Source organism: Lynx rufus, unplaced genomic scaffold, assembly GCF_022079265.1.
Source record: "Lynx rufus isolate CCGP_SWC_20201006 ecotype Redwood Valley unplaced genomic scaffold, mLynRuf1.p SCAF_7, whole genome shotgun sequence".
NCBI classification, from domain to species: Eukaryota; Metazoa; Chordata; class Mammalia; order Carnivora; family Felidae; genus Lynx; species Lynx rufus.
Window position 1 is genome coordinate 55,702,167 of NW_025814889.1, and position 12,069 is coordinate 55,714,235.

The following is a 12,069-nucleotide window of genomic DNA, read 5'->3' on the forward strand; positions in this document are numbered from 1 at the left end:
TGTGGTCTGGGTAGGAAGTGGGCAACAGTGAGTGAGTGTGATGGTAAAGGTTGGAGGCCAGTATTTCTACAGCCCTGCTTCTGCTCCTGCTCTACTAATTTGCCTCAATAATTCAGACAGTTATGAACATCCTATTGCAATCTGCTCAACTTTAGAAAATGCAGCAATATTAGTGAGCAGTCTTGATGGACACAAAATTTTCCGGGGGAAAAAAGATATCCCAGAATTTACCTTGTCTGCAAGGTTAAGACTATATATTAGAGTACCTGCCAGGTCATTATAGTCTGGAATATTCCAAGAAAGAAGACAAAAAAAGAAGGGAAGTCTATGAAGAAAAGGGAAGGAAGGAGAGGAAGAGAAAAGTCGGTGCCCGCAGCGTCAACACGCATGCGCCACCTAGAGGGCACTTGCAAGGTGTGGCTGCCTGTTCTCCCTTCCACAAACCCCGTTCAGGAGGATCCCTTGAAATACAGGGTGTGGCCACTTCATTAGGGAGATGTTTAAATTTTTTACCACGTCAAAAAAAATTAAACTGATACAAGTGAGAATTCACTACTCCTTTGACTTTTTACAATTCTTTGTTTTTGTTTTCCAACACTTTCATGCCTCCCTTTATTTTAACTTTTATGCATGCTTTACTTCCTTTACCAAATTGTAAATCTCCTGTAGGATGAGTACAGAACAGGCTCATTTTTATATTCCTCACTCTTACCCTAACAATTTATGCTCAGTAAATATTTGTTGAGAAAGCTTTTTTTTTTTAAACAGGCTATCAATGTTTTTATTTGACATATTGTACATTAGAGCCCCCTAGTGTGCAAAAACCACCGTCTGAAGGAGCCCAGATGAACAGGAATGTGAACAAGTTTTCAAGGGAATGATCTTTGACTCCTTTAATTCATGGTCCTTTTCTTATATCTCTGATTTATTCTTCTGAGGGGAAAGACCGGTTGCAGAATATTAGAACTCATTAATTCTCCATTGCTGCAGCACTGACCTGTGCTTCAGCCTGCTTCCAAATTGCCTTTACTTTCACCCCAGCAATGGAGGATAAAGTGTCTTATTGATTCCAAGAGACACCTTTTCACATTTTAACATTTCTGAAATCAAACCACATCTTACACTTGATGCCTCTCCCTATCACTCTTAGTTATGTGGTACTCATGACATCCTTGTCATTGCCCACACGTGTGCAAACTTGGTTATAGCACTTCTCAATTCCACATCAGCTGAATTACAGGCTTTGCTTGTACCATTTTTGTTAAGTTTAACTGCCATTTCAATACTTTAAAAAAATCTATATTAAGATACACTAACAACTACATATCTATACATATAAATGTATATGGAGAAAGCCATAATTTGGCATAAAAACATAAAGCTATTATGTATGCCAAATGGCAGGAAAATCATGCAGTGGGTTGTAAATTGATTAGTGTGAATTGAATATTTTTTGGAATGATGATCATATTCCTAGACTGTGCTACAAAACAACTGAGTTTTCTACAAGACCTGAGAAGGTCGATAGAGCTGTATTATATTCTATTATTGAGATTCATGCAAAACGATTGCTTATCAGGTACCAAGAAATGAAACCAGAGATGGGAAATTTTGCAGGTGCCCCTCTGATAATTCATATAATTACTGATGACTGAAAAATATCTCTATATATTTAATTTTAAGCTACAATATGAAACCTAAGAATGAGATCTTTTCTAAAAATCCCATTCTTTATAAATGGCAAAATAGCTGGATGATCAAGGTTGAGTTAATGATGTACTGGATTAAAGTCACTTGGAATTGGTAGCCAACAACTTCACATAACCCACATTGTAATTTGATTTTCAACGCATCTCATGCCCATGTACGTTAACAATTAAAGGAGAAGCTCACTGATACTATAGCAACTTGGGGTGTCTTGGCTATCCTTTTCCATATAAATTACAAGTTGAGTTATACAACAAACTCTATAGGTCTAGATCAATGTTAGAAATAATGAAATCTTTAAGATATTGCATTTTTCTGCTCATGAATATAGTGCATCTCTCCACTGATGTACATGTTTTTTACTCTTTCAATAAATTTTATAATTATTCCATAAAAGATCTGTGCATCTTTTATTGTGTTTATTATGGATTGGCATTTCATTATTTTTGTTGCTGTGGTAAATAGTTTTGTTTTTCAAATTGTATTTTCCCTTTATTATTGGTGATATAAAATGAACTTGACTTTCATATGTTGATCTTATGTCTGGTAGCCTGGATAAATCTGTGCATCAACTTTACAGATTTGTCAAATTTTGGTACATGAATTAGATGACAATTTTCAATTTTCAGAAAGAAGAGTTTTGAATTTCTCTTTCAAATTCTTTTACGTTTGTTTCCTTTTAGTTTCTTATTGTGCCATCTAGATCCCTAAGGACAATTGTTGAGTAATATGACATCCTACTCTTGCTCTTTATTTTTAAAGGCATGTTTCTAATGGTTTACCTCTAAGAATGACTTTTGCTATGCTTTTTTAAAGGTAAATACCATTATAATGTTATCCCTCATGAGCACAGAAACAAAACCCTTACTGAAATATTAGCAAACCAAATCTTGAAGCACATAAAAGCTTTAAACAACATGAGAAAGTGGAGTTTATTATAATAATGCAAGATTGGTGTAATACCTTAAACTTGATTATTTTATTTTTCTAATGTTTATTTATTTTTGAGAGAGAGAGAGCATGAGTGGGAGAGGGGCAGAAAGAGAGACACAGAATCTGAAACAGGCTCCAGGCTCTGAGCTGTCAGCACAGAGCCCGACGTGGGACTCCAACTCGGGAACAGCGAGATCATGACCAAGGCTGAAGTCAGACACTTAACCAACTGAGCCACCCAGGCGCCCCAAAATTGATTATTTTAACACTCCACATTAACATAATAAAGAAAATAAAGATGATCAATTCAAAAAGTTCACAGAAATGCATCAGTGAATAACGGTCATTCATGATAACAACTCCCAATAAACTAGGAATAGAAACCAAATTTCTCCTTTGGATAAAGGGCATACACGAAAAAACTACAGCTAGCAGTCTACTAATCTAGAAAGATAAAACATTTTTACTTAAGATCAGGAACAAGGCAGAGATGTTCATTCTCAGCATTTCTATTTAACATTGTGTTTGCAGTTTTAGCCATTTTAGTAAGGTAAGAATAAGAAGTGAAAGACATACTTATTTAAAAGAAAGAAAATTATGTGTCTTCATTTTTAGATGACATCAAAAGCACTATCTTCATGGAAAAACATAAAATGAACTTCATTAAAATGAAAAACTTGATTTTTTTAAAAATTTTTTTTCAACGTTTATTTATTTTTTTTTTTGGGACAGAGAGAGACAGAGCATGAACGGGGGAGGGGCAGAGAGAGAGGGAGACACAGAATCGGAAACAGGCTCCAGGCTCTGAGCCATCAGCCCAGAGCCTGACGCGGGGCTCGAACTCCCGGACCGCGAGATAGTGACCTGGCTGAAGTCGGACGCTTAACCGACTGCGCCACCCAGGCGCCCCGAAAAACTTGATTTTTAAGAGATACCATTTAAAAAAGGAAGAAACAATTCATAGACAGCAAGAAATATTTGTAAATATTATACCTGGGAAGAGACATGTATACAAAATGTATTGTTTGAAATTTAAGAACTCAGTAATAAGAGGAACTCCACCAAATGTATAATGCAAAAGATTTTAATAGATATTTTACCAAAGGAGATATATAAGGGCACCAAAAACATACTCAACATCATTAGTCATTAAGGAAATGAACATTAAAACGAGAGACATCATTATATCCTCTTTAAGATGGATATTTTTTAAAAGACCATCAATGCCAGTGTTGAGAATGTGAAGAAACAATCATACATTCAAGGCAAGTGGTGTAAAATGGTATGGTTTCTTTGCAAAACAATTTACTAGCTTCTTTTTTTTTTTATATGAAGTTTATTGACAAATTGGTTTCCATACAACACCCAGTGCTCATCCCAAAAGGTGCCCTCCTCAATACCCATCACCCACCCGCCCCTCCCTCCCACCCCCCATCAACCCTCAGTTTGTTCTCAGTTTTTAACAGTCTCTTATGCTTTGGCTCTCTCCCACTCTAACGTCCTTTTTTTTTTTTTTTTTTTTCCCTTCCCCTCCCCCATGGGTTCCTGTTAAGTTTCTCAGGATCCACATAAGAGTGAAACCATATGGTATCTGTCTTTTTCTGTATGGCTTATTTCACTTAGCATCACACTCCCCAGTTCCATCCACGTTGCTACAAAAGGCCATATTTCATTTTTTCTCATTGCCACGTAGTATTCCATTGTGTATATAAACCACAATTTCTTTATCCATTCATCAGTTGATGGACATTTAGGCTCTTTCCATAATTTGGCTATTGTTGAGAGTGCTGCTATGAACATTGGGGTACAAGTGCCCCTATGCATCAGTACTCCTGTATCCCTTGGGTAGATTCCTAGCAGTGCTATTGCTGGGTCATAGGGTAGGTCTATTTTTAATTTTCTGAGGAACCTCCACACTGCTTTCCAGAGCGGCTGCACCAATTTGCATTCCCACCAACAGTGCAAGAGGGTTCCCGTTTCTCCACATCCTCTCCAGCATCTATAGTCTCCTGATTTGTTCATTTTGGCCACTCTGACTGGCGTGAGGTGATACCTGAGTGTGGTTTTGATTTGTATTTCCCTGATAAGGAGCGACGCTGAACATCTTTTCATGTGCCTGTTGGCCATCCGGATGTCTTCTTTAGAGAAGTGTCTATTCATGTTTTCTGCCCATTTCTTCACTGGGTTATTTGTTTTTCGGGTGTGGAGTTTGGTGAGCTCTTTATAGATTTTGGATACTAGCCCTTTGTCCGATATGTCATTTGCAAATATCTTTTCCCATTCCGTTGGTTGCCTTTTAGTTTTGTTGGTTGTTTCCTTTGCTGTGCAGAAGCTTTTTATCTTCATAAGGTCCCAGTAATTCACTTTTGCTTTTAATTCCCTTGCCTTTGGGGATGTGTCGAGTAAGAGATTGCTACGGCTGAGGTCAGAGAGGTCTTTTCCTGCTTTCTCCTCTAAGGTTCTGATGGTTTCCTGTCTCACATTTAGGTCCTTTATCCATTTTGAGTTTATTTTTGTAAATGGTGTGAGAAAGTGGTCTAGTTTCAACCTTCTGCATGTTGCTGTCCAGTTCTCCCAGCACCATTTGTTAAAGAGGCTGTCTTTTTTCCATTGGATGTTCTTTCCTGCTTTGTCAAAGATGAGTTGGCCATACGTTTGTGGGTCTAGTTCTGGGGTTTCTATTCTATTCCATTGGTCTGTGTGTCTGTTTTTGTGCCAATACCATGCTGTCTTGATGATGACAGCTTTGTAGTAGAGGCTGAAGTCTGGGATTATGATGCCCCCTGCTTTGGTCTTCTTCTTCAAAATTCCTTTGGCTATTCGGGGCCTTTTGTGGTTCCATATGAATTTTAGGATTGCTTGTTCTAGTTTCGAGAAGAATGCTGGTGCAATTTTGATTGGGATTGCATTGAATGTGTAGATAGCTTTGGGTAGTATTGACATTTTGACAATATTTATTTTTCCAATCCATGAGCAGGGAATGTCTTTCCATTTCTTTAAATCTTCTTCAATTACCTTCATAAGCTTTCTATAGTTTTCAGCATACAGATCCTTTACATCTTTGGTTAGATTTATTCCTAGGTATTTTATGCTTCTTGGTGCCATTGTGAATGGGATCAGTTTCTTTATTTGTCTTTCTGTTGCTTCATTGTTAGTGTATAAGAATGCAACTGATTTCTGTACATTGATTTTGTATCCTGCAACTTTGCTGAATTCATGTATCAGTTCTAGCAGACTTTTGGTGGAGTCTATCGGATTTTCCATGTATAATATCATGTCATCTGCAAAAAGCGAAAGCTTGACTTCATCTTTGCCAATTTTGATGCCTTTGATTTCCTTTTGTTGTCTGATTGCTGATGCTAGCACTTCCAGCACTATGTTAAACAACAGCGGTGAGAGTGGGCATCCCTGTCGTGTTCCTGATCTCAGGGAAAAAGCTCTCAGTTTTTCCCCGTTGAGGATGATGTTAGCTGTGGGCTTTTCATAAATGGCTTTTATGATCTTTAAGTATGTTCCTTCTATCCCGACTTTCTCAAGGGTTTTTATTAAGAAAGGGTGCTGGATTTTGTCAAAGGCCTTTTCTGCATCGATTGACAGGATCATATGGTTCTTCTCTTTTTTTTTGTTAATGTGATGTATCACGTTGATTGATTTGCGAATGTTGAACCAGCCCTGCATCCCAGGAATGAATCCCACTTGATCATGGTGAATAATTCTTTTTATATGCTGTTGAATTCGATTTGCTAGTATCTTATTGAGAATTTTTGCATCCATATTCATCAGGGATATTGGCCTGTAGTTCTCTTTTTTTACTGGGTCTCTGTCTGGTTTAGGAATCAAAGTAATACTGGCTTCATAGAATGAGTCTGGAAGTTTTCCTTCCCTTTCTATTTCTTGGAATAGCTTGAGAAGGATAGGTATTATCTCTGCTTTAAACGTCTGGTAGAACTCCCCTGGGAAGCCATCTGGTCCTGGACTCTTATTTGTTGGGAGATTTTTGATAACCGATTCAATTTCTTCGCTGGTTATGGGTCTGTTCAAGCTTTCTATTTCCTCCTGATTGAGTTTTGGAAGAGTGTGGGTGTTCAGGAATTTGTCCATTTCTTCCAGGTTGTCCAATTTGTTGGCATATAATTTTTCATAGTATTCCCTGATAATTGTTTGTATCTCTGAGGGATTGGTTGTAATCATTCCATTTTCATTCATGATTTTATCTATTTGGGTCATCTCCCTTTTCTTTTTGAGAAGCCTGGCTAGAGGTTTGTCAATTTTGTTTATTTTTTCAAAAAACCAACTCTTGGTTTCGTTGATCTGCTCTACAGTTTTTTTAGATTCTATATTGTTTATTTCTGCTCTGATCTTTATTATTTCTCTTCTTCTGCTGGGTTTAGGCTGCCTTTGCTGTTCTGCTTCTATTTCCTTTAGGTGTGCTGTTAGATTTTGTATTTGGGATTTTTCTTGTTTCTTGAGATAGGCCTGGATTGCAATGTATTTTCCTCTCAGGACTGCCTTCGCTGCGTCCCAAAGCATTTGGATTGTTGTATTTTCATTTTCGTTTGTTTCCATATATTTTTTGATTTCTTCTCTAATTGCCTGGTTGACCCACTCATTCGTTAGTAGGGTGTTCTTTAACCTCCATGCTTTTGGAGGTTTTCCAGACTTTTTCCTGTGGTTGATTTCAAGCTTCATAGCATTGTGGTCTGAAAGTATGCATGGTATAATTTCAATTCTTGTAAACTTATGAAGGGCTGTTTTGTGACCCAGTATATGATCTATCTTGGAGAATGTTCCATGTGCACTCGAGAAGAAAGTATATTCTGTTGCTTTGGGATGCAGAGTTCTAAATATATCTGTCAAGTCCATCTGATCCAGTGTCTCATTCAGGGCCCTTGTTTCTTTATTGACCGTGTGTCTAGATGATCTATCCATTTCTGTAAGTGGGGTGTTAAAGTCCCCAGCAATTACCACATTCTTATCAATAAGGTTGCTTCTGTTTATGAGTAATTGTTTTATATATTTGGGGGCTCCGGTATTCGGCGCATAGACATTTATAATTGTTAGCTCTTCCTGATGGATAGACCCTGTAACTATTATATAATGTCCTTCTTCATCTCTTGTTACAGCCTTTAATTTAAAGTCTAGTTTGTCTGATATAAGTATGGCTACTCCAGCTTTCTTCTGGCTTCCAGTAGCATGATAAATAGTTCTCCATCCCCTCACTCTGAATCTAAAGGTGTCCTCAGGTCTAAAATGAGTCTCTTGTAGACAGCAAATAGATGGGTCTTGGTTTTTTTATCCTTTCTGATACCCTATGTCTTTTGGTTGGCGCATTTAATCCATTTACATTCAGTGTTATTATAGAAAGATACGGGTTTAGAGTCATTGTGAAGTCTGTATGTTTTATGCTTGTAGTGATGTCTCTGGTACTTTGTCTCACAGGGTCCCCCTTAGGATCTCTTGTAGGGCTGGTTTAGTGGTGACAAATTCCTTCAGTTTTTGTTTGTTTGGGAAGACCTTTATCTCTCCTTCTATTCTAAATGACAGACTTGCTGGATAAAGGATTCTCGGCTGCATATTTTTGCTGTCTAGCACCCTGAAAATCTCGTGCCAATTCTTTCTGGCCTGCCAAGTTTCAAAAGAGAGATCAGTCACGAGTCTTATAGGTCTCCCTTTATATGTGAGGGCACGTTTACCCCTTGCTGCTTTCAGAATTTTCTCTTTATCCTTGTATTTTGCCAGTTTCACTATGATATGTCGTGCAGAAGATCGATTCAAGTTACGTCTGAAGGGAGTTCTCTGTGCCTCTTGGATTTCAATGCCTTTTTCCTTCCCCAGTTCAGGGAAGTTCTCAGCTATTATTTCTTCAAGTACCCCTTCAGCACCTTTCCCTCTCTCTTCCTCCTCTGGGATACCAATTATGCGTATATTATTTCTTTTTAGTGTATCACTTAGTTCTCTAATTTTCCCCTCATACTCCTGGATTTTTTTATCTCTCTTTTTCTCAGCTTCCTCTTTTTCCATAACTTTATCTTCTAGTTCACCTATTCTCTCCTCTGCCTCTTCCATCCGAGCCGTGGTGGTTTGCATTTTGTTTTCCATTTCCTTTAAAGCGTTTTTCAGCTCCTCGTGACTGTTCCTTAGTCCCCTGATGTCTGTAGCAAGAGATTCTCTGCTGTCCTGTATGCTGTTTTCCAGCCCAGCGATTAATTTTATGACTATTATTCTAAATTCACTTTCTGTTATATTATTTAAATCCTTTTTGATCAGCTCATTAGCTGTTGTTATTTCCTGGAGATTCTTCTGAGGGGAATTCTTCCGCTTGGTCATTTTGGATAGTCCCTGGTGTGGTGAGGGCCTGCAGGGCACTTCCCCTGTGCTGTGGTGTATAACTGGAGTTGGTGGGTGGGGCCGCAGTCCCACCTGATGTCTGCCCCCAGCCCACCGCTGGGGCCACAGTCAGACTGGTGTGTGCCTTCTCTTCCCCTCTCCTGGGGGCGGGATTCACTGTGGGGTGGCTTGGCCCGTCTGGGCTACTTGCACACTGCCAGGCTTGTGATGCTGGGGATCTGGCGTATTAGCTGGGGTGGGAAGGCAAGGTGCACGGCGGCAGGGGGGGCAGGCTTAGCTCGCTTCTCCTTAGGTGATCCACTTCAGGAGGGGCCCTGTGGCAGCCGGAGGGAGTCAGATCGCTGCCGGAGGTTTGGCTCCGCAGAAGCACAGAGTTGGGTGTTCGCGCGGAACGAGCAATTTCCCTGGCCGGAGCCGGTTCCCTTTGGGATTTTGGCTGGGGGATGGGCGGGGGAGATGGCGCTGGCTAGCGCCTTTGTTCCCCGCCAAACTGAGCTCTGTCGTCCGGGGGCTCCGCAGCTCACCCTCCCTTTGTCCTCCAGCCTTCCCGCTTTCCGAGCAGAGCTGTTAACTTATGACCTCCCAGACGCTAAGTCGCGCTTGCTGTCGGAACACAGTCCGTCAGGCCCCTCCGCTTTTGCAAGCCGGACTCGGGGGCTCTGCTTGGCCGGCGAGCCGCCCCTCCGCCCCAGCTCCCTCCCGCCAGTCCGTGGAGCGCGCACCGCCTCGCCGCCCTTCCTACCCTCTTCCGTGGGCCTCTTGTCTGCACTTGGGTCCGGTGACTCTGTTCTGCTAATCCTCTGGCGGTTTTCTGGGTTATTTAGGCAGGTGTAGGTGGAATCTAAGTGATCAGCAGGACGCGCGGTGAGCCCAGCGTCCTCCTATGCCGCCATCTTCCCAGAATCCCCTGTACTAGCTTCTTAAAAGGAAAATCTTGCCATGTGAATCATCAATCTGCACACAAATTTTTAAAGCAGCATTATTCAAAATAGCAAGCATTTAAATAAATCCAAACACACATTAACATTAACAGTTGAATTGATAAGCTAAATGTGTTAACTGCATACAATGGAATACTATTCATAAATAGAAAGGAACAAACTACTGATACATGCAAACTTCACGTAGATGAACTTCAAAACATTAGATTTAGATTAACTTCAAAACATTAGATTAACTTCAAAAACATTTCCTAAATGAAAGAAACCAGAGACAAATGACTATATATTGTATTATTCCACTTACATAAAGTTTCCAAAAAAGACACAGCTATAGAGAATGAAAGCAGATCCAGAATGTTGGGCTGAGAGCAGGGATTGACTATACAATGGAACTAGGGAACTTTTGGGGGATTATAGAACTTTTATAAAACTGGACTCCAGTAATGGATTCACAACCATAAATTTTACTAAAAATAAGCAAACTGTACGTTTACAATAGGTGATAGGTGAATTGTGTGGAACATAAACTATCCCTAAATAAAGTTGTTAAAATTTTGTTATCACTCCAATTCCACTTTAATTAAAGTATGATGTTCATCTCCTACACAGATATTGGGTAGCTTATTTATTGAAGGAGAAAAAGAAGGAGGAAGAGGAGGAGGGGGAAGGGAGGGGCAGGAGGAGCAGGAGGAGGAGGAGAAAAAGAAGAGGTCAAGCTATTGGCAATGGGAGCAGAAGGGACTGGAAAAATCCTCAGGTGTGACAGTAATTTACTTGACCTGAAATCACCCTCTCTACTAAACCACCACCAGTAATGATTTTGATGTGAAAAGGTTACTTAAGAAGGACTTAAAACACAGGAACTCACATAAGTTTACACATTCTGGTGATAGCTAGAACTAGGGACCCTGCTACTGCTAATTCCAAAGCAGAAACCTCTGTCAAAGTGCTGAAAGCCAAAGATAAAAAAAAAAAAAAAAACCTAAAAGAAGTTATCGGGTGAAAACAAACAAACAAACATTTAATACAATCATAACTTTAGCAAAATTTTTGTCAAACGCAAGACAAACTAGGAGAAAATGAAATGACATATTTAAAATGCTAACAGTAAAAAACTGTCAAGCTCAAAGTCTATATCTGGTAAAATATACTTCAAAACTAAAGACGAATTATAGAAATTTTCAGGTAAACAAAACGTGAGAGAATTTACTATCAGCGCGACAAAGAAAGCTAAAGGAATTTTATCAGGCTGTCAAGAGATGATACCAGTTCCGCATGAAATTAGTACCCGGGGTAAATATGACAAAGTACATTTTTAATATCCTGTATTTTGTAAGATACCTGCCTGCTTAAAGTAAAAACAATGGTATATTTTCGGGTTTATAAAATACATGGTAGTAATATACAGGATGTCTTCATGTCAGTTTGGGCAGCTATAGCAAAGTTTCATAGACTGGGTGGCTTATAAACAACAGAAATTTATATGCCACCTTTCTGTGGGTCTGAAGTCCAAGATCAGGGTACCAGCATAGTCAAGTCTGGTGAAGACTCTCCTCCAGGTTTCAAACTTCCAAATTCTTGTTGTATACTCACATGGTAGGGAGTAGAGAGAGGAAGCAAGCTCTCTGGTCACTCAGCAGTGCATTTATCCCATTCATGGGGGCGCTACCTTCATGACCCTCATCTAATCCTGATTATCTCTCAAAAGCCTCACCTTTCAGTACCATCACATTGGGGGGTAGGCTCTCAACCTATGAACATTGGGGCAGGGGACACAAACATTTTGTTCATAACATTTGATAATAGGAGAAAAGGAAAGGAGGGGTAAAGTGGCTTATCCTATTATAAACTTATTTTATGGGGGGTGGTATAATATTAATTCAAGTTATACTGTGATTAAAAATGCATATTATATAATCCCTAGAGCAAGAACTGCAATGAAAGCATAGATTAAAAGCTAACAGATGAAATACTAATAAAATACATGATTAATCTAAAAGAAAGCAAGACAGTGGCATGAAAAGAAAAAGGAACACAATGAGTAAAGAGAAAACAGCATGATGATAGACCTAAACCCAGCCATATCAGCAACTGTGTTAAATATAAAGGGGTTAGACATTCCAATTACAGGGTAGAGATG